This window comes from Aedes albopictus, chromosome 2 (genome assembly GCF_035046485.1).
Source record: "Aedes albopictus strain Foshan chromosome 2, AalbF5, whole genome shotgun sequence".
Classification (NCBI taxonomy): Eukaryota; Metazoa; Arthropoda; class Insecta; order Diptera; family Culicidae; genus Aedes; species Aedes albopictus.
The window spans coordinates 34,174,666-34,198,172 of NC_085137.1; the positions used below are offsets into that span (position 1 = coordinate 34,174,666).

Below are 23,507 nucleotides of genomic sequence, written 5' to 3' on the forward strand. Positions count from 1 at the left end.
GTTTCTACCAATCCGGTCAGATAGGTTTGTTGACATCTTGTGCAACCAACTCGAAATTACATGATGGATGTAAAATTGAGTCAAGTTTGCCATTCAGTCATGAAATGTTCACGTACGTTGATAGTTTACGTCACGTGTAAATTCCTAATTTTTTAAGAGTGTATATGCACAAGAAGTCAAAATCTATAATGAAAATTTAAACCATTTTTCCACAGACATAAGTTTTCTTTGACAATAACTGTTGGAAAATATTTGTCGGGGTAATAATCTATTCGGAGAAATGACACTCGGTGGAATAGGCTATTCGGGGTATTGGTATTCGGGAAAATGGGCTATTCGGGGTAATGACATTCGGGGTATTGGAATTCGGGATACTGGACCATTTGGTGTATTAGTTTTCGGGGAGATGGTTTTCGGGGTAATGGAATACGGGGAAGTGTTATAGGACCAAATAGATGCATTGGACGCTAAAACTGTACATATTCGCATAGTCGACGTAAGCGCCACTGTAGTTTTCAATACACTTAACATTTTAACAATGAATAATGAAAAGTTTAAGTATTTTTACGTTGACGTCTAGCTAGTGATTGGATCTTGTGCTCTATTGAATAAAACTGGTCACAATTATGCACATACGATAGATATTACTTGTGAATGCTGACATTGACAATGATGGTTACGTCGACCAGGGCCGGATCTAAGGGGGGCCGGGCCCCGGGCCCCCACAAAACCCTAACCCCTAACATAAGCTTTATTTTTCATATTGCTCAAGTACTTTTCGAAAATAAGGAAAAACATTTTTGGTCATCTCTCCGAGGGTCCTCCACACCCGCTCGGGCCCCGGGCCCCCACAATCCTTAATCCGAGCCTGACGTCGACTATGCGATCATGGGCAGACAGAACCCGCTCAGTAGCAAAAAGATATTCACAAAAGAAGAATTTTGATTAGGGTAGGTAATCAAAAGTTGAACCAAATTGCGGCTTTCCAGAGTAGCGCAAATTTTGAGTGACTTTTTCTCCCACATGGAAATAATTTACTACGGCAAAATCTTATGTGCATGAAAGCCACGGGTATAAGCTTTCTGTTAAGTGGTAAAAAGTTTGTATTTGCTCCGAATTTCATTGAAAAATTTGATTATTCGTCAACAATGATTTTAATCTTAATTTAAACCATCGTAATCATAATTTGAACCAATTTTAATCTAAATTTGAACTACTGGCGGCAGCAGCTCGAGCATCTCCCACAAGTTTGAGCAAAAATTACATGTGCATAATCATGGATGATGAAACGTATTGCAAACAACAGCCAATTTCGTGCTGAACAATAGAAAAACACAGGGATCTGCTAATTTCCATAACTATTTTTCATTAGGCAGTGGAATTTCAACTAAGAATGTTCTAAACTCTTCAGGAACTTGGAAACCAAATTTGGATTTTTTCATCCCCCAAGAGTAAAGAAAACAATCACTAGCGCAGTCTGCAGGCCAACACTGGAAGCTCGCCCCGTTTACTAGTTCAAATTTAGATTACAAATGGTTCAACTTAAGAAAACATTCTCCAAGTAAGAATTACTTAAATTTGATAATTTTATGACAAATAATGCGGAATATTATTCGGTTGGTCGATTCTACGATAAATAAGCTTTCATTTGACGTGTTCACATATTGCGTGTGATACAATGCATGAGCTGTACGAGTGCACCGAAAATGTGCTTTCTCTGGGAGGAAATGGGTGAAATCGCAGTGATTTTTCAATTGCCTGTTTTCCATGACAAAAACGCTTATTTCAATGCTTTTAAAGTCCATGTTATCAGGTTATATTACGGAAAGCTGTTTGAGATCTTTTTCGGGACAAGATTTGCCTAAAAAGTACGTCGTTTTAATGAATTTCAGAATGGTTAAGATTACAATTCGACTAGTTCAAAGTTTGATTACTTACCCTACAATGAAACCTACACGCATGTTGCAAGAACTTTTGCGACCCGAATCTGTGAATCAATTCCAATTGCAAGCAAGACAAAAGTTCTAAATATAGAATGTACCAAAAAGCTGCCTGCACAATTCAAAATATAAACTACATGTCGCCGAAGAATTTACCTGACACGTAGTAAAATGTTTTACACTGTCACTGTTCCAATGGGAGTCCTACGTGGGTGGCTGAACAATGTGGCATTCATATGAGTAAAGGCTACCTGCTATCAAAGCATTTCCAATAAAATTATAGATTTAAAAATAGATTCTAGTAGAGCATGACCAATTCAAACTATCCAAATCAATCAGCTCGTTCTCCGATAGCATATCTTATCAACGTAACTCCGCGATAATTCCTTTTCAACTAGCACAACACTCCCTTCCTAAGTCAATTGTGGAGATGTAGAAATTCACAGTATCCATAACAACGATAGTCCTAACAACATATCCTATCATGTATTTTTTTGATAGCTTCCAAGTCATGAAAGGTGATCTGATGATGTACATATATTAAAAACCCAAAAATCTCGAAAAGAGTTTTATATGTAACGCCGATAGATTTATTTTTTGAATTTTTGAATTCGCTGTAACCTAGAAACAATTGCATGTAGGAAAAAAAAACCTTTGAAAGCGTTTTCAATGGGAATTTAACTGTTGTTGGTATCATACAATTTCAATTTTCTTCTGATTATTTTATAAAAAGATAGTTTTTAAAATGCCTTTAAAATGTCCATAAAAAACTCCGAAGACTAAAATTATGTCTATATAACAAACTGTTTTTGAATAGCTATTTTGGCAATTAAATGCCATGCGTCTCCATAGCTGTTTTAAAATACAGGGCGCGCTTTATGGCGTTAATGTTTACTGGGATAAACGCAAAAGCGCTTTGCATTTTTTAATTGTAATCAGTGAAGAGAATTGTCAGACAAAAGAGGCACAAAACAAGCAACAAAGAAGGTGCGACGATTACTCTTTATCCCTACTGGTAACAGATAATGACATGATCTCGAAATTTTTTGTTGCAGACAAAACGGAAGCTGAATTTGTTGCGTATTTTTTAACTCGTGAATAATCAATTATTGCTAACCCAAAGTCGAAACTGTTCGATGATAGAGCTTCACCAGAGTTGCAGTGTTTACCGACTCAAAGTTACTGTTCGAAAATCGCAATGCAAGGCTTAAAAATCTCAAAACTCGTGGTGTACGATGGTAATCCCATTATTTTCAAGTTGGGACAAACTTATGTCGCATGGGTTTGTTTGTCGCAACAAATACAAGTTGCGACATTGTCATTATTGTTGCGCGATGGTTGAATTTTGATTCACTGATTGTAATTGAGAAATTTCAGTTGCGTCAGTGCGTCAAAGTATGTGAAATACCTAGGGGCTGTCCATTGATTACGTAACGGTACACACATTTGGGTTATCGAAAAATCGTTAAAATTCCCTTACATTATAAATGGACAGCCCCCTATAAGAAACAAGCAGCAGAATTTGATATGCTAACGTGACCAAATTTGCATTGGGATGTTATGTACCTCTTTTGCCTATGGAAGCAAAAGCATAAAAAACTGCAGGCATTTTCTATTTATATATATATATATATATATATATATATATATATATATATATATATATATATATATTATATTTTAAAATTTAAAATAGGTTATTTTAAGAGATAACTTTATTGACACTAATAATATGTAGAATAATTTTAATAATCAAACTTTAATTATGTATACTTAATTATACTGTATCTTTTCAAATCGTTTCTCAAATTAACTTTTCAGTTGATTAATTGTTTCTCACTCCCACCCAACCCAACGCATTTCTATTCACGCATGCATTCAACCCCAACCTGAACATCCCCGCGAGGTGTGCATCCATCAACCCCTTTATAAAGATAATGGCCGAAATGGGGGGGGATCCGGGCTGCATGTGCACACGGCGAGTGACCACCATCAAGGCAGCGTGGCCGAGCGGTCTAAGGCGCTGGTTTTAGGCACCAGTCAGAAATGGCGTGGGTTCGAATCCCACCGCTGTCAATTATTTTTTGTCATCGCCGTACTACGTGGCGCACTCCCAACAGTAAGAAATATTTCTTTCAATGTAGGGATGTTTGATTGCTTTCATCAAAATATCGTAATAAAGTATCCACAAACAACAGATGATTCTCTCTCTGACTGTCATGTCGGACGCGGTCCAAGCTAGCGTGAATATATCGATTTATTACTCACTAGCAAAAGCGAGCCACGAGCCGAGAAAGGGGAGGAGCGTTATCTCTCAGTACATACACATTCGGGTAGTAGAGTACCGGACCGGTTTCGGATTTCTGGTTTCGGGTAAACTTACCAAACACATACAAACCAACAACCACCTGTTTGTCTTCAGTGTAAATCTGATGAAAGCAATGAAAACTATCACACTGCAAATGCATATGGAAGCGAAAGAAGAACTGAGAGAATTTTATTGCACCTTGCCTCGGTATTCGATGGGGTGGGGGTGGAGTATAAAACGGGCCCACTATTGTCCATTATTGAGTTAGTAAACAGAAAATTGGAAATAGGTATAAGGTGCTGACGAATGAATCGCGATCATCATCAAGCTTTAAGGGGTTACATACCGTGCGATAATATAAAAAAAACCCAAATTAATCCACCTAGTGGTGATAGTGCCTTTCTCGTCGAATATGTTCTCACGAACTTTCCGTCGACGTAAGTCAAAGTGTTCCTGATTCCTGATATTTTTTAAGAAAAGCAAGCATTTTATCAAAGCCATCATTGAATTGAAAACTTATGATGGCACATAGCCTGACGTTATGTTCAACGTATAAGCAGAGCTGAATAATCAGACTTCTCAGTTGACTGCTTGAACACCTTCACAAGCACTGGAGACTGATCAATATCAAGACGATAGCCAGGGATTGCTCCAAAAGTTCCTCTGCTTTTTTTAAGGATTCCTTCTGGATTTCCACTGGAATTTCAGCGATTTCTTCAGTACTTCCTTCTGGGATTTCTTCAGAAACTTCTCCTTGAATTCCCTCAGAAATTGATCCTTGGATTTCTTCAGGAACTCTTTCTGGGATTCCTCCAGAAATTCCTCCAGGATTCCTCGGGAAACTACTACATGGATTCCTCTAAAAGTTCTTAGGATTCGTCCGGAAATTCCTCTAGCAATTTCTCTAGATATTTCTTTAGGAGTTCCTCCAGAGATTCCTACAGGAATTACTATGAAAGCTTCATCATACTACACATTGCATGGTGAATCCCTGGAGGATTTCCTTGAAGAACTACTGGAGGCGATTCCTGCATGAATTCCTTCTGAGATTCTTCTAGGAATTCCTTCAACGATTTCTTGAGGCATCCTCCAGGGTATTCCATCAAGAATTTCTCCAGGGATTACCCCAGGTATTTCTTCAGGAATTTCTCCAAGAATTCCTCCACGAATTGATCCAGGCATTCCTCCTGGAATTCTTTCGGAAAATTCTACAGTAATTCTTTCAGGAACTTCCCCAGGAAAACCTCCATGAATTCCTTCAGAAATTCTTTCTGGGATTCATTCAGGAATACTGCCCCCACTCGCATAACAGTCCCATTTGCAAAAATTAGGAATTGAGAAAAAGGCATTTGAAGTTTTAAAACTTGTTTCCATATAAAACTTTGAAAAATCGCCAAAATTTGAAAAATATTTCGATCATCTCGAAACTTTCACAGATTGCTTTACACATGAATATATAACTGTAAAAAGTATTACAATCACTACAAAGTTGTTCAGTTTTGTATTACGTAACACAAAAATCCATGATGGGACTGTTATGCGGGCACTTTTGATATGGGACGCTCATAACTTGGCATTTTTTTCATACATTGGCATAAAAATTCGTGATTTTTATTGTTGTTTTTGGAAGTACATAAAAAATTGACTATTCATAACGTTAACTCAAAAGTGATGAAAAGTCAAATGGGACTGTTATGCGAGTGGGGGCAGAATACCCCTAGAAATTCTTCCAGGATTTCTTCCAGGGTTTCCTCCAGGAATTCTCCTGGGAACTCCTCCAGGAATTTCTTCAGGAATTTCTACAGGGATTCCTCTTAGGATTCTTCCAAGCATTCCTTCAAAAATTTCTTCGACGATTCTTCCAGAAATTCCTCTAGGAATTTCTTCTAAAATTTCTCCAGGGAATCTTCCCAGAATTCCTTAAGAGATTCCTCCGGGGATTCATTCAGGGATTTCTTCAAGAATTCTTCTAGGGATTTCTCCAGGTGTTCCACTTGGAATGCCACCAGGAATTTGTCTTTAAGATCCTCCAGGTACCTCCAGAAATTGCTTCAGGGATTCCTTCAGCGATTTTTCCAAAAAAGTCCTCCAGAAGTTCATGCATGAATTTCTCCAGAAATTTCTCTAAGCATTCCTCCAGGAATTTCTCGAGATATCTCCAGGGATTCCTTCGAGATTTTTCCAGAATATGCTCTAGGCATTCATAGAAAAATTTCTCCAGGGAGTCCTCCAGGAAATTCTCCTGGAATTCCTTCAGGGATTGTTTCAGGGTTTACTACAGGTATTCCTGAGGAATACTTCCAGGAATTTCTTTAGGATTTCCTCCATGCCGGAGATTTCCTCCATCCTCTTCGCCGGAGATTCTCTTCGTTTTTTAACAGTAGAAACAATTGACTACGTCTGTGTTAGAATTTAAGCTTGTATTTTACCTTTTGACATGTCTTTTGTTCGTTTGCTAGCATATTTCTCTTTGTATTATGTATATAATTTTAACTCCAAACATAATTGGGGCAGGTTGCTGCCTGTTGATGCACATACAACAAATAAACAAATAAACATGCATTCATCCAGGAATTCCTCCAAAGACGGTTCGATGAACAATCTCAACTTTTGATATAAAATTTATTTGGACAAATATTTCAACTTGTACTCCATGCTGTAAACGGATCATTTGCAACATTTTATAATATTGAATCGATTTGAAAACATCGATTCAAATCATTCGATTAAATCGGTGGGGGGGGGGGGGGGGGAGTGCCAGCCACTACGCTACGGACCCCGGCTCTCGTAGACTTTGTTTGAAATTTGTATGGAGCGTAGACCTGGCCAAAGTCCCCCCCCCCCCCCCCCCACAAAGTTTTATGGTTTATAAACGACCCCATAAAGTAACAGTATCTTTTTCCACTACACTAAGTAATTATACGTAACCAATCATGATATATGCTCTGCATTATTTCATATTTTAGTGTAAGCTAAACATATAATTAATGTTCTGATTTCTTTGAAGATCTACAACATCTCAAATATTCTCTTGACTGTCTGCATTCCAATGATCTCAATAAACATACCTGAATAAAATACAGCTATTAGAAGTCTGTGATGTGATTCAAATATTGATACCTTATGGTTCTAAGCTCAAGGACAACTTTATGAAGTTCCTGCTTCAACAGGAAATTCTGTAAATATGTTATAAGGGGCATCCATTTAGTACACGGGTTCCCAACCGGTGGCCCGCGGCACCCTGGGGGGCCGTGAAGCCAGTGCAAGAGTGCCGCGATGTTACCAAAAACTTGTTAAATTTTTATTCTATTTTGTGCAAATTATACCAATTGTTAATTTTGTATACCGCCACCCCCAAAAGCAACAATTTTAGGAACAAATTTTCAGTATAAAACGCCTTCAGATGAAAAATTTTGCGGCTGCGCCGTTTTTTTCAGCTATAACTCAAATGGAATGTACATGACATCATTGTTTACGAAATGTGAGTGTCGAATAAAAAAAAAAGAAATCATTGATCGTCGAAAGCCTCTCCCACAGTAAATTTTTGGCTACGTCACTGTACCCAAAGAACTCGGTTTCGTTCATTAAATTCGACTTTTTTTTCCAAAAAAAAATCATTGGGCCCCAGATGTTTCGACAATTTTTAAAGGGGGTCGCCACCTCAAAAAGGTTGGGAACCCCTGATTTAGTACGTCACGCTAAAAATGGGAATTTTTAACCTCCCCTCTCCCCTTCGTACGGGTTTTTCCTATACTTAATACATTGCTTGTCACACTTTTCAGAACCCTCCCCCTTTCCCATCTAAGCGTGACGTACTTTATGGATGCTCCCTTATGTATCTTGAGCACGGCTGGTAATGTTGCGTAACTAAAAATAACCAAAAAAAAATGTTGTTATGGCTGTAGATCCCATGTTCAGAACTGCACAACAATTTCTGTGTATTTAGTATTTCATAGTCTCGACAAACATTATATGAGATTAAATAAGCTTATTTAATCGTGCAACATAACTCTATGCAAGCAAAAAACATACTCTTGCCGCTGTAGATCATATATCCTAAACCTAACAATAGTTTGGATGATCTAGAACATCGCAACTGATATTTAAATGTTTGTTAAGCTTTCAGAAGACTCACTGGACATGGTTGATTAAATATTGCAGCTTTGTATGATGAAGAAAGTTACTATTAAGGACTGTATCGTTAATTATGAGTATACCTGAAAATTGCTGTATTTGAAAATGTTTTATTTATTTTGTAAATTAAATTCAATTACATTGTTTATTGACCATCAGAAAAGCCCATGACATGATTGTATATTTCATTTTTCGTAGATCTTGCCACCTCTCGCACTTTCCACTTGGCGTTCTTTATAAGGTTTTGGACAATCGTTCCGACGATAGTTTTGCTTACGTTGACCCAGTTTTTCTTGAATTTTGTGACATCCTCTGCTCCTCTATCCTTTTCCCGTAGTTTCCCTTTTATCAAAGTTAACTATTTCTCAACGGGCCTTATTTGCGGGCAATTTGGAGGATTCATTGCCTTTTCCACAAATTGAAAATTGTTTTCTTCATACCAGTCAAAGGTGTCACACGCATAGTGGCAGGATGCCAAATCCGGCCAAAATAATGTAGAACCTTTATGCTATCAGAGGAGTGGCAGAATAAGTTTCTGGAGACATTCCTTCCGGTATATTAAGACGTTCATAGTTGGGACGGTGAAGAAAGGTGACTATTTCACACCACATTGACAAATTGCTTGCCAAACAAACACATTTTCCCAATTGGGTTTTTAAATTTTGAAAAATTCAATGATTTTATATTTTTAAACGAAAGAGCACCTTTTTCTGAGCTTCTACGATTTTTTTGCAGATTTTTAGAACTTTGTTTTGATACCTAAAACCAATTTCAAAGAGATTTTTTAAAATCACCTTTTGACAGCTGGGCAACTGTTTGACAGCTCCGCCCAGTACAAAATCCGACGAGGGGTAATTCATCAAAATGCTCCCATACAAACTTCAAATTGATTTTTGAATAGGCTCCCGGGCACCAAAATTCATGAAAATTTGGATTTCGGCTCAGTTTGGCATGTAGATTCAGAATATGGATCTATCTCAACACCGCCAAAGAAGCCAATTATTTCGCAAAAAAATCGATTTCTCCTAATTCGCAACATCCGTGCCACGTTTCACAGTGAAAAACTGTGCCCCTGGAAGTGTCTTGTAATCCAATTTGCAATACGTTTCATCATCCATGATTATGCACATGTAATTTTTGCTCAAAACATCGTCGTACTGTTACCAAGCCCGAGTTTTCACATAATCCGCCAGAATTCGACTGCGTTTTGGACATTTCTGTTTTGGGTAGGTCTTCAGGGAATTACGCTCCTTGGCGCGCTGAACCATACCAACAGTCGTTCCACACTTTTTTTTGCAACCTCTAATGCATAGGTTCCCAAACTTTCAGGTCGCGCGACCCCCTTTTGCCAGCTGACGTAGTTTTCGCGACCCCCCATAGAAATTCTCTCATTTGTTGTCTGTTACAGTAAAATATTTTACTGTCCCTCGCGACCCCCTGGATGAACGCCGGCGACCCCCCTGGGGGGTCGCGACCCACAGTTTGGGAAACCATGCTCTAATGGATACCTCATATTTTTTGCTGTCCAAATTTGAGTTCATGGCAGGAGCGTCGAATGCACAACAGGTAAACAAAATAAGTTTGATTTATGTGAAATTTCGCTGGGAAATGATGATTCAGTGGATTCTCAAATTATCACAGTATTCTAAACATTAATGAGAAACCCAATACCTGGTTACAATCGATTTTCGCTTCTCTTCCGTAAACTCTCGCATTGTTCCGCTTGAGGGAAAACTTCAGCTTTTTATGAAGATTCTCGTTTGTTTACAACGTTAGCAACACATAGAAACATAGCAGTTGTCAAGATAATGCATATTCTTTTTAATACAGAGCCTCAAAGGTGTACTCATAATTAACGATACAGTCCGATACAGTAGATTTTATGATTTATGGACGAGAACAGCTTTCCCGGGAAGCTGACTAGACTGATAAGAGCAACGATGGACGGTGTGCAGAACAGCGTAAGGATTTCGGGTGAACTATCCAGTTCATTTGAATCTCGACGGGGACTACGACAAGGTGATGGACTTTCCTGCCTACTATTCAACATTGCCCTGGAAGGTGTTATGCGACGAGCCGGGTTCAACAGCCGGGGTACGATCTTCACGAAATCCAGCCAATTTGTCTGTTTTGCGGATGACATGGATATTATTGCTAGAACATTTGGAACGGTGGCAGAACAGTACACCCGCCTGAAACGCGAAGCAGCAAAGGTCGGACTGGTGGTGAATGCGGCTAAGACAAAGTACATGCTGGTGGGTGGGACTGAGCGAGACAGGACAAGCCTTGGCAGCAATGTTACGATAGACGGGGATACTTTCGAGGTGGTAGAAGAATTCGTCTACCTCGGTTCCTTGCTAACGGCTGACAATAACGTGAGCCGTGAAATACGAAGGCGCATCATCAGTGGAAGTCGTGCCTACTATGGGCTCCAGAAGAAACTGCGGTCAAAAAAGATTCACCCCCGCACCAAATGTACCATGTACAAGACGTTAATAAGACCGGTGGTTCTCTACGGACACGAGACATGGACGATGCTCGAGGAGGACCAGCAAGCACTCGGAGTTTTCGAGCGACGGGTGCTAAGGACGATCTTCGGCGGCGTGCAGGAGAACGGTGTGTGGCGGAGAAGGATGAACCACGAGCTCGCTGCACTTTACGGCGAACCCAGCATCCAGAAAGTGGCCAAAGCCGGAAGGATACGATGGGCAGGGCATGTTGCAAGAATGCCGGACAACAACCCTGCAAAGTTGGTGTTTGCTAACCATCCGGTTGGTACAAGAAGGCGTGGAGCGCAGAGAGCACGATGGGCGGACCAGGTGGAGCGTGATCTGGCGAGTGTTGGGCGTGACCGACGTTGGAGAGCTGCAGCTGCAAATCGAGTGTTATGGCGGCAAATTGTTGATTCAGTATTATCATGAATTTGATGTTAACTAAATAAATGAAAATGAATGAATTTTATGATTTAGACTCAAGGACATTTTGGATGACCTAGCATTATGTTTTCGGGCACCAAAACTACAAAAATAAGTTCTACTGGACGACAATTTGATAAATAACTTCTAAAAAACTGAATGAGTTTAAATTTCCTTAAAAAATTATCAGAATATCCACGAAAACGACTCCAAAAATTTCGCCGGAAAAGGTACTTGTTACTTGGAAGTCATCAGGCAGAAGGCTGATTGGTCTTTCCCATCTACAGAAATCCATATCTACTAAAACCGGTTCATTACAAGCAGGTAATCAACGCGACACTCATTAATTCCACAGCCGGCATCCATTTTCCAATCGAGAGCTTGTTTTGATTTCCATAAGAAATGATAGACGTGATCCAGTTGTTTGCAAAACAGTGTCAAACGAGCTTCTAGCCGGGCATTGCTGCATCTAACTACTAAATCGATTCCATTAGACGAACTGCGCTATATGGCTCTGGCTAGGGCCTTCATTACAGTTCTAATGACACATTACTCACTCACTATTGCACAGCACAGCAGATCTGATTAGCGCGTTTTAATTGCGGAAAAACAAGCCAATAGCTGTGTTTTGTAAATATGGCTCTTTGAGATTCAATGAATTTCGTTCTTACGAGGATCGAAATGATTACTCTATTCGCAGTGCGACCTTTTCATCGAGATTGCATATAAGCAAATAAGAAACGGAAATTGATAACGGTTGGCGTCAGTCTGAGACTGGCATGGTAAAGGGTTGCATCGTTATCATGATTGGCTCCAAGGATGTCTTTGGCTGCTCAACTGGGATTACGGATTTCTGGTCATCAATTGTTCTTTACTTGTCACGTCTTTACTATGTTTTATTTCAATGTAAAACTTTACCGAACACTGAAATTTTAATCGATATCTCATTATGTCTCACTTTGGTATCAAAAAGCAACATATGTATTACGATACAGTTCACTATATTTGTTTTAGGTAATCATGCTTGATAAGTCTATAATAAAAAAAACAGTAATAAAAAAACTATTGATGGGTTTAAAATTCAAGTAACTGAAAGAGAAACGTTGGCATAGTGTAAATCTACCAAGAAGTGTCACAAAATATGAATACTATATCGTTTTCTGGCAGCAATCAGCCATCAGTTGATCTTCTTCTACTTCTACTAATGAAAAGTCAGACATTATTAACCTGAAATATCACTTGTGTTAAGTGATTCTTGAGAACATAATGAAAATACGATGAACCTGCAAAGCTACCGCACCGTGAGGAGAACCCTTTTAAGCAGTTTAAAAATAGATCAACTCTCTATTCCAAGGTTTCCCATTCTCTCAAACCAATAGTTTTGACAACAGGGAGGCAAAATTTATGACCCATCTTTCGAATAATGGAACGACCGAGCGGTGCAGATCGTAAATTAAAACATTTTTGAGAACAACAAACCACTCCCTTGGGAGATCTCACGGTTTCATTCATCGTCAGAGTATACATTGCAACAGTCGTTTAACATTTTCCCCCCGCGCTTGGTAAATTGAGTAACGCTTTTCAAATAATCCGGTAATTATTACATTCGCACTGGAGATAAATTATTTTGCCAGGTCCAATCTGTTCGGTGTCACCCGGGGAAATTCCCACCACACGTTTCGCGAGCAATTTTCCGAACATGATTAAAATTTTACAACTTTAAATATTTACGAAACCTGCGCCACCGTTGGCGATAAATTTCCATTTCGTTTCGTTTCGTATTTTCCGCACCACGCACCACCACGCGGTTCATATGCTATGGTTTGTTCATCGTTTTGCGCATGGAAGTGTCCTGTTTTAAGTCATAACTCATTGGAGCTATAAAGCAGCCAACGGACTTGATATCGCCGCTGTTTACGCATTTTTCTGGCGGCGTTTATAATGACTGGAAACCCTGAATAGAGGAGTGTGGTACGAGATTATTGTTTACGGTGAACCACTGGCTGGTCACATTCAGTCACATAATCATTCAAGCTATTAAAAATACTGGGCTTCAGCAGTTTTTGAGATCACATGACATCAAGTGAAACTTTTGTTGTGGGCAGATTTCCTGTTTGATGTTGCCATGCGTTTATTTTTACAATGCTACCTACACACCAAAACTTTGAAATGCAATGCAAAGAAAATCAACAATGAAAATTGCTAAATTTTCAGCAAAATTTATGCTGAATTTCAGCAAAACGTTGCTGATTATCTGACAAAATTGCTGGTTACTTCAGCAAACCAAAAAATAAATAAAAATGCTGAAACACAGCAATTAGTATTACTGAACGCAACCAGCACAGAAAACAGCAAAAATAGCGGAGTACCAGCTACAAGCAGTGTAGGGTTCTCTACATTTAGTGGAGTCTGATTATCTCAAAAATATTATCCAAATTGTTTGAAAATTAATCGAGACACCAGAGGGTGTAATGTGGATTTAATCTAGTAACAAGAAACCTGACTGTAGGTCGAATATGTTTGAAGATATTTGAAGCTCTTTTAAAAAAAATACACTGAGAGTAATATTCATCGCGAATCTATGATAGATGTCATAAAATTTCGATTTTTCAAAAACCTTATCCTTCGATTTTTTTTATTGTTTTAGTGGAAAGCTGACTTCCAGACTCAAATTTTGCCAAGTAGCCCAACATGGTCAAACGCTTCATTGAACAATCTATACATTTTTTTTCTACAGCTAACCATACTTAAGTTACAGCGAATTAAAAAAATAAAAAAAAATAAAAAAATGGACCTTATTAAATGTTATTCTAGTGACAGTCTGTAAGTTCATACATCTGTACTGTAAAACAGTAAAAAAAATATGAATAACATTTCACAAAGTCCATACATTTTTCTTAATACATATTTTTGATGTTTCAAATGCACTGAAACTTAAATACGGTTCAAAGTCGGTAAACAATTATAGGTTTGTTCCGTTTTTGTCACTATCCGATTTCGTCAACATATGATTCCGTTTTTGTCAACACTCAAAGTTGCATCAAAACGTTTCCGAATACTAGTAATTTGTAGTTTACCATTAATCGGGAGGTAGTGTATTCATGAATCAATTAGAAGTAACCGACCATAATGACATAAATGACGTATGCGCCACAGTAGCTTGCAACACGCTTTAACCATGGATACCTGGGGTCTATTGGACCCCAGCCACTTTGAAGTGGTCGCAAAAAAGTTTGGATTGACATATCGGTCCCATTTTTACAGTACCTTCAAACTACACCGCGATGAGTTATTTTTGCAAAAATACCAATACTTTCATGGCATACTATGGATTATTTTCGATGTCAAAGTTGGATGTCCACGGCACGAATGATTGTATCTTTTGATCGTGACTTCCCAGAATGATGCTGTCTTCGACAAAATTGTTCAATAGACCAAGGGCAATCTTTTGATAAATAAATTGAATCGAAATTGGTCCAGTAGATGGCGCTAGTGTGTATTGAAAAGATACATTTAGCTTGAATATCTTGATATTCTGAATCCATAGAATGTTTGTATCTTCGGCAAAAGTGTTTAATACATCAAGAACTATTTGGTATTGCAAATAATTTTAATGTTTTTCTGCAAGCTGGTGCTAACAAAAACATATCCGGATGGAGGGAAATGGTGTTTTTACTGATAATCTTGGCCTGTCTTTGACAAAATCGTGGAAATTATTGAGAGCAGCTTATTTTATAAAAAAAAATAGCCTGGTTGAAATTGCCTCACTTGATCCCTTTTAGAATTTCTTCAGGTATTTTTCTACAAATTCTTTCAATGATTCAGAAATTTTCTTAAGAATTCCCTCAGGATGCCTTCAAGATTGTTCCAGTTATTGCTTCAGGGGTTCAACAGAATTGCCACCAATAATTAGATCGATAATTGTTCCAGGAATTCCCGTACTGATATATACACGATTTCGTTCCGAAATTTCTGAATGTACTTCTCTCGGGATTTTTTCATAAATTAATACAGGGATTCTTTCAGTGATTCCTTCAATGTACATCCAGGACCTAGGAAATCCATTTATAATTCCTCTGCTACTTTTTTTCAGAAATTCCTCCAGGGATTGTTTTAGAAACACCACCAGCGATTGAACTTGGAATAAATAGAAATTCCTCCCGGAATTCTTCCAGTCCTTGACTAACCAAACAACTCTGCCGAAGACACCAACTCACTGACAAGTAATCAGGATCTTGCGATATATGAAATGGTTATTTTATCAGTGTTACGTCTGTTTGTCTGTGATGTCTTATTGGCATCGTTCAAATAATACAACAAAAAAATTGACAATTTTAGAACTCCTCCTTACCCCACGTAACACTGTCCAGCGCACTACGTCCGACGTTAGGTTTCACGTATGGATTTTGAGATAATTCGATTGTCGGGTATGGAGAAACTTCGGGTTTCAACCGCGACGACAATATATACCAGTTATCCAACCAAGCGTACTGTGCCGCTTCACAGTAATCTTCACACAATCTATCACTTTACGCCTGGCATCCATGCACCAATACATGATCCCTGTGCAAAAAATCCCACCAACACACCGACATCCGCATAACCTTGAACAGGTGCAGAGGACTCAATGGCCAACAATTGCAATCATCACTTTCCTTCCCTTCCCTACATTGGCCGGCAACCTGACGCAGCAGGTACCATTGTCGCCTAAAAATGCAAGACCATCAACGCTCATACATTGAAGATGCCTGTTAGTCCCAAGCAGCTATCTCATTGCATTGATTCCTTTTGTGAGTGAAGCTAATCTGGTGATACTGGAGTAGCAACTGCGGCCGGTCAATAAAGTTTAAGTATAAGTTTATACAGCAATAGGCTGCTGGGTGAACTTCAGTTAGTAAAAAATATCAGCGAATCTCTTCTGCTGTAATTGAATCATCCATGAATTATTTCAGGCATTCCTTCTAAATTCCTTCATAAATTCCATCTAATTTTCCTACGGAAGTATCTTCTCAAATTCCTCTTAGAATTCTTTCTGAAATTCTTTCAGGAGCTCCTTCTGGAATTCCTCCAGGATTGCCTTCACAAATTGATCTAAGAGTTCTTTCTAAGATTTCTCCGAGGGACCCCTAGGAGTTCTTACTGAAATTACTCCAGCAGTTTCTTCTGGTTTCCCTCCAGGAAATCATTCTGACAATCCTCAAGAAGTTTCTTCTCGGATTCGTCAAGAAGTTCCTTTTAGAATGGGGTTTAACGACTGAAAACTTGATGGAAAGGGCAAATTGCTTTATCAGTCTTCGAATCAAGAACGATTTTTATCTACATTCCCGACGTTTCGGTCTCAGGGTTTGACCTTTTTCAAGGGTCCTAGCATCTACCGTCTACCGTTTTTGAGGTTTTTGCATAAGGAATTCTCTTCTGGGTGGCTTTTCATGTGCATGTGTTGTTATTTTTTTTTACTGTGCACTTGTAACGACTGTTTTCAAAACAAACAAAATAAATAAGTCAAAAAAACTCCTACTAGAATTTCATCATGAATTCTGGTATTCCTTCAGGATTTTCTCCGGAGATAACACCAGAAGTTCTCTTTGGGGTCCCTTCAGGAGTTGCACCCTGATTTTTTTCCGGACCCATAGTTTGAGGAGGGCGGATCTGCATAATTTCAGTCAAACAAACAACTAGTTTTAATTTTCATGGTTAGAATTATAGCTGATTTTAATGGTTGCTATTTTCCTGTGGAGTTAATAAAGTAAATGGATGCACTCGAATAATTCAATTGAAGAAAATGTTAGTTGGGTCAAATCCAATTTGAAAACATAACTTTTTTTCTATTATTGTGCTATTTTAAAAAGTGTCCTCTTTTTTAATCCCTCTCCTACACTTTATTTGTATACAGCTTTAACAGGTATCTATTTTGATGAAACGTAACTCAATCTCGAACTACCCACGTTACTAAAGCAGTAGAAATGTCATTTACTTAGCATTATATGCCGAAAAACTTTGTCAAAGATCGCAAAGCGACCTGGCGCTTGTGAAAAAAGTTACCTTTACCTGTTAACCTTAATTTACTTGTTAAATGTTATAAACCTTTCTAATGCATAACGTTGGCAACATCTCACTGACGTTGTGTACGTTGACTCTGATGCACAAGGAGTATTTTTTCTAAATTTTTATTTATGTTTATTTTAACGTACTGGCTAATTCTACAATTCTGCACATAGAGAGTTAAGCTCAATCAAACTTTATAACTTTCGTCACAGGCTATCAACTTAAAGCCACAACTGTTCAACATTAACTTATAACTATAACTTTTGTCAAGTATCGGATCACTTCGTGGTCTTCAACAAAGTTTTTCGGCACATTGAAGGCTATAATAGGGCATTGGTTCCCTTACACAACGCAACATTTTTTTGTCTCAAGAGCAAACTTATGTGTCTCCGAAGGTTTTTGGGCCGCTGAATCCGAATCCGAGCTCAGATTTGCTCAAACACGTCACAATTTTGAGCTATACCTGAATTTATAGGGCAAAATATGCGATTTTGGGCTTTTTTGACTGCAAGCCATTAAGCATGGAAATATTTTTTTTGAGCAATCAAAAGGTCATTTGGTCAATAAGGCAATCCATGAGACAGATGCGCTCAGCTGATTTTCTTTGTTTACCATGTATTTTTGACATCCGACGATCGAGGTGACAGTTGAACACAAAGGAATTTGTTAAGCATCAACGACACTTGACGAAACTTTGTTAAGTTGTACTCACACTGTGTTTACGCTTTTGGCTGACACCCCCATCGCGAAAAGTCGCCATGGATTGCCTTATTAACATCTAAATTAACGACTCATGCAAAATATTTCGTTTTACCTAATCAAATTTGATAGATTTAAGCATTTTTGGTTAGTACTTTTGGAGGGTGACTTGTATGGGACATATCGTACCTAACATAAATCGCTTAAAACTATCAAAATCGATTTGGTAAAACGAAATATTTTGCATGAGTTGTTAATTTAGATGTTAATTGACCAATTAACCTTTTGATTGCTTAAAAAAAAATTCCGTGCTTAATGGCTTGCAGTCAAAAAAGCTCAAAATCGCATATTTTTCCCTATAAATTGAGGTATAGCTCAAAATTGTGACGTGTTGGAGCAAATCTGAGCCCGGATTAAGATTCAGCGGCCCAAAATCTGTCAGAGACACATAAGTTTGCTCTTGAGACAGACCAAAAGTTATTAAGCATGTGACTCCCATTTTCATCCTACGAAAAACAAATGAATGAAGCGCTGTTTGTTTTGTTTCTCATTTTTGCATTTTTTGTTAGAAGTGAGCACGGATGAAAACAAAAAGAACGGGATCAATCGGTGCCGTAATCGCTTGTTTTCGAATAGGATAAACATGGGAGCATGAGATTATTGATGGTACTCGTACCCTATAGCGTCATCGGATACATCGTTAACGAAAAATGGGAGCCCCTTATTAAAAAAAAACAAATGCGAAAAAGTAAGTTTTCCTATAAGGGAACATCCATAAATTACGTCACGTAAAAATTGGTCATTTTCAACCCCCCTTCCCCCTATGTCACACTTTTTGTATGGGACTTCTGAAATTTTTGTATGGGTCGTCACACTTTGCTGAACCCCCCTTCCCCCGTAACGTAATTTATGGACGCTCCCTAATAAATCCAATACAAATTACAATCGAAATGTGGAAAACGGAGACGCAACTAATCGTACCTTGATTTTGTATATGTTTTGTCTTTATCTTGCTTGTGCTTGATCTGTCAAGTGACCTGAGAAATGTCAAACATTTTAGAGGTTAGGTATCGTGGTGTAATAAAAAAAATGGTGAGTTCGTTCCTGCATATCGTTTTGAAACTTGGGTGTCTGAACGTTAACGGTAAGGCACTGTTCATAAACTACATAGACGTATCTTTGGCCATCTCAGACGTCCCCCTTTTCCCATCGTAGATATTTGTCCATATAAATATTTATATGCAGCGTAGACTTTGGCCATATACACACCCTCCAAACCCTCTCCCCCCAAAGAGTCTACGTGGCTTATGAACAGGCTCCTAATAATATTTCGTTTGTGTCTGATAATGATGAAAAAATTCAGATACGAAAATCGCCATCTAATTTTATTTGAAAATATGGAATTTTAAGTCCCATATTGTCTAGTGGTTAGGATATCCGGCTCTCACCCGGAAGGCCCGGGTTCGATTCCCGGTATGGGAATCCTTTTGTTTCGATGCGCATTCAAATTTTAAAAATGTTATCAGTATGTTTATCTTAGTTTAATTTATACATAATTTAGCCCTGCTATCTTGGTACTGTTTTTTTTTCTTTTTACAGATTTTTAAGTAACATTCCTCAGTCGGCTTCAGCGTGAGGTGGTGAGCCACATGATATAGGGCAGCACAGCAAAAGGAAGCGAATGTTATTTTGTTTACGACTCACCACGGCTTACTTTCGCATACGCTCATTGTACCCAACTGGTGGTGGTCGTTGATATAGAAATAATCATGCCGATTATCGCGCTTGAACCATATCTTAATCTTCGCGCGCAGTCTTGTTTCCGTTGCTACTCGCCAGCCATAATAGGGGGGCAGACGCTTAAGCCGGGAACAGCGCTGATTTTTTACGACTTGGCGTAATGTGATCCGTCGTTTGGTCTCCCACATAAACCGATTTAATTGCTCTATTATAAGAGTAAACAGTGGCAACAGATTTTTTTCCTCGTCTACTTTCGATCAATGAAGTAGGACGTGGATTGTGGTTTGAAGCATATAGAATTTAAACATGATTTATGACTTGTTTGTCTTGAAAGTTAGCGCCATGAATAATCAAAAATGTGTTGGGGTTGGAAATTATTATCAATGAGGTTAGTCAAAACTCTGAAACTTATAGATTATTGGAACTGAAATTTTTTCAATCACAAAAATCATTTAATGATCTATTGGTTCGTGGGTGTCCCATATGGTCTAGTGGCTAGGATATCTGGCTTTCACCCAGAAGGCCCGGGTTCGATTCCCGGTATGGGAAATATTTTTCGACATAGTTTGTATGAGACTCACAAATCAAATTATAGTGAAATTAATTCGATCTATAGAGTAAGTGTTCCAATTATGGCTATATGTAGTACTAATTATCCCTAATAGTTGGTTTTGACCTTTCAACGATGTAAATCAACATGAAAAATCTCGTGAACAACAGATCACGTTCACAAAAGATGAAACTCCACATTTTGCTCAAAATATTGTAGAAATAAATCATTTTCCTTAAAATGTCGGCTTCCTTGCACCCTTTTTCGCCATAGTGTACCAGTTATGGCTAATTCCATAAGGATTGCATGCAAATAGTGCCAAAAGGAACCGAAGTTAGAAAATGTATACATAATTGGGATAGGGCTCCTATCATTGGCACACGCTGTAATAAATACTAAAAGTAGTTTTGACTCCGTTTCTATATTTTTCTTGTAAACCAATCTATCTTTTAACATATTGATGACATTCGTTGGTCTTTCCGTTATTTTTCGCACAAATAGTTTTCCTTAGGTAATACCATAATTGGTACAGGCACCCTATATTTATTCAGTCGAGTCTCCTATTAAACGCTGCCACTCACTTAACACACACCACAATTTCTCAGCTGTCTTGCATCCAATCCAGCAGTTTTTTTTTCTAGTGCAGTTAGTGCTTACTATAGATTCATCAGTTACAAAAAATGCACAAAATTGGTTAGAAGACAGCCTGGAAAACGCGGTTGGCGTAAAGTGGGTGACAGCGTCTGATAGGAGACCTGACTGTATAATACAGTGTTGAAAATTTCATTTCGTCATACCGAAATTCAACCACCTACAGCTCATTTAAGAAGCTGAACCTGAGAATATGGTATATGAAAAACTTGTGCGGCTAGACCAGTTCTGCAAGAAAGTCACGGAAAAACCGTCATTTCTCAAATATTTAAGGTAAATGTCACGGACTACCTTTGAAAAATGCCAAATGATATTCACCTAGGGCTCATATAGCCGAGGCGGTAAACGCACGGGTATTCAGCATGACCATGCTGAGGGTGACGGGTTCGATTCCCGGTCGGTCCAGGATCTTTTCGTAAAGGAAATTTCCTTGACTTCCTTGGGCATAGAGTATCTTCGTGCCTGCCACACGATATACGCATGCAAAATGGTCATTGGCAGAGGAAGCTCTCAGTTAATAACTGTGGAAGTGCTCATAGAACACTAAGCTGTGAAGCAGGCTTTGTCCCAGTGAGGACGTTACGCCAAGAAGAGGAGAGGAGAGGAGGACGCATACTGAATTAGACACCAGCAAACAGACTGGCTAGGTATGCGAAGTGCGAGAGTAAGTGCTCACTACACTGCTCACACAAGAACACTAAGCGCTCACTACACTGCTCACACAAGAACACTAAGCTGAGAAGCAGGCTTTGTCCCAGTGAGGACGTTACGCCAAGAAGAGAGAGAGAGAGAGATCATTGGCATTTTTCGAAGGTAGTCCGTGACATTTACCTTAAATATTCAAAAAATAGCGGATTTTCCGTGACTTTCTTGCAGAACTGGCCTAGCTGCAGATATTTTTAATATACCATGTTCTCAGGTTCAGCTTCTAAAATGAGCTGTAGGTGATTGAATTTAGATATGACGAAATGAATTTTTCAGCACTGGTATAATATGCATGCATAGAACATGTTTTGTTTGAAGTTGATGACCACAAATCTTACGAACAAATTGACGAATTGCTTTGAAAATGTTGATCCGAAGGGAAGCGACACAAGTTTTGTCAAACCCAAATGCCAAAAAAGACGAAAAAATCCACAAAAGCTTTGTCGTCTTTTCAGTGGATATGATGACATTTTGTGAAACATTCCGACTTTTTTTGGGTTGTGAAAACTTGTGTAGTACCATGTAGTACCCCCTGTGTTGATCGATTAGTCAGGCTGCATTCCATATTCTATTGAGTTTTATTCAAGAGAATATAATTTAATATCCACTGGCATACACAGCACATGACAAATCACTCAATGATAAATTAACACATTGTTGACTATTTCATCGACTGATCAACAAACGTCTTCCCGTTGACACCCTTGTCAACCAATCTGAAAGCAAAAACAATTTTCGTTTATTAAGCCGCTGCTCTCGATCTCAATCCTAAGATTTCAGGCACACGAGTATAGATGCATGGCGGTCGGTGCTCAATATTCGTATAAGAACCGACATGGTACAGAAACGAAATCGTCTGAAGCACCGAGTCGCGCGACACCATTTACTAAACATGCCAAAAAAGTTTACTAAACACAGTTAGTAGGTATTTACAAAACATAAAATTAAAAATAAGTTAAACGTCGGTCCAATAATCAGCAAGTGTTGGTGACCCCACCTCACCACATGTCTGTTTCTAATGCCTTGTTAGGCTTTGGATTAGATAAAATAATTGATTTGAATTAGATTTGATTTCGAAAAAAAAATCGTTACTTATGAATGACGAACAAAATTCATTGGATTAAGATTGCATTTGGTTTGTATTTGGATTGGATTTGGATTGGATTGCATTTGGATTGGATTTGGATTGGATTTGGATTGGATTTGGATTTGGATTGGATTTGGATTGGATTTGGATTGGATTTGGATTGGATTTGGATCGGATTTGGAGTGGATTTGGATTGGATTTGGATTGAATTTGGATTGGATTTGGATTGGATTTGGATTGGATTTGGATTGGATTTGGATCGGATTTGGAGTGGATTTGGATTGGATTTGGATTTGGATTCTATTTGGATTGGATTTGGATTGGATTTGGATTGGATTTGGATTGGATTTGGATTGGATTTGGATTTGGATTTGGATTGGATTTAGATTGGATTTGGATTGGATTTGGATTGGATTTGGATTGGATTTGGATTGGATTTGGATTGGATTTGGATTGGATTTGGATTGGATTTGGATTGGATTTGGATTGGATTTGGATTGGATTTGGATTGGATTTGGATTGGATTTGGATTTGGATTGGATTTGGATTGGATTTGGATTGGATTTGGATTGGATTTGGATTGGATTTGGATTTGGATTGGATTTGGATTGGATTTGGATTGGATTTGGATTGGATTTGGATTGGATTTGGATTTGGATTGGATTTGGATTGGATTTGGATTGGATTTGGATTGGATTTGGATTGGATTTGGATTGGATTTGGATTTGGATTG

General features: G+C 38.4%; 3 non-coding genes across 3 annotated transcripts; all 3 read left to right on the forward strand.

Annotated features, from left to right (window-relative positions):
* The first annotated feature begins 3,936 nt into the window (after positions 1 to 3,936).
* Positions 3,937 to 4,016, forward strand: Trnal-uag (transfer RNA leucine (anticodon UAG)). Its single transcript has one exon. It is a non-coding gene; the product is annotated as a tRNA-Leu (tRNA).
* A 15,435-nt stretch (positions 4,017 to 19,451) lies between these two features.
* On the forward strand, positions 19,452 to 19,523 carry Trnae-cuc (transfer RNA glutamic acid (anticodon CUC)). The gene has a single exon. It is a non-coding gene; the product is annotated as a tRNA-Glu (tRNA).
* Positions 19,524 to 20,258: 735 nt separating this feature from the next.
* Trnae-uuc (transfer RNA glutamic acid (anticodon UUC)) lies at positions 20,259 to 20,330 on the forward strand. Its single transcript has one exon. It is a non-coding gene; the product is annotated as a tRNA-Glu (tRNA).
* The last annotated feature ends 3,177 nt before the right edge of the window (positions 20,331 to 23,507 follow it).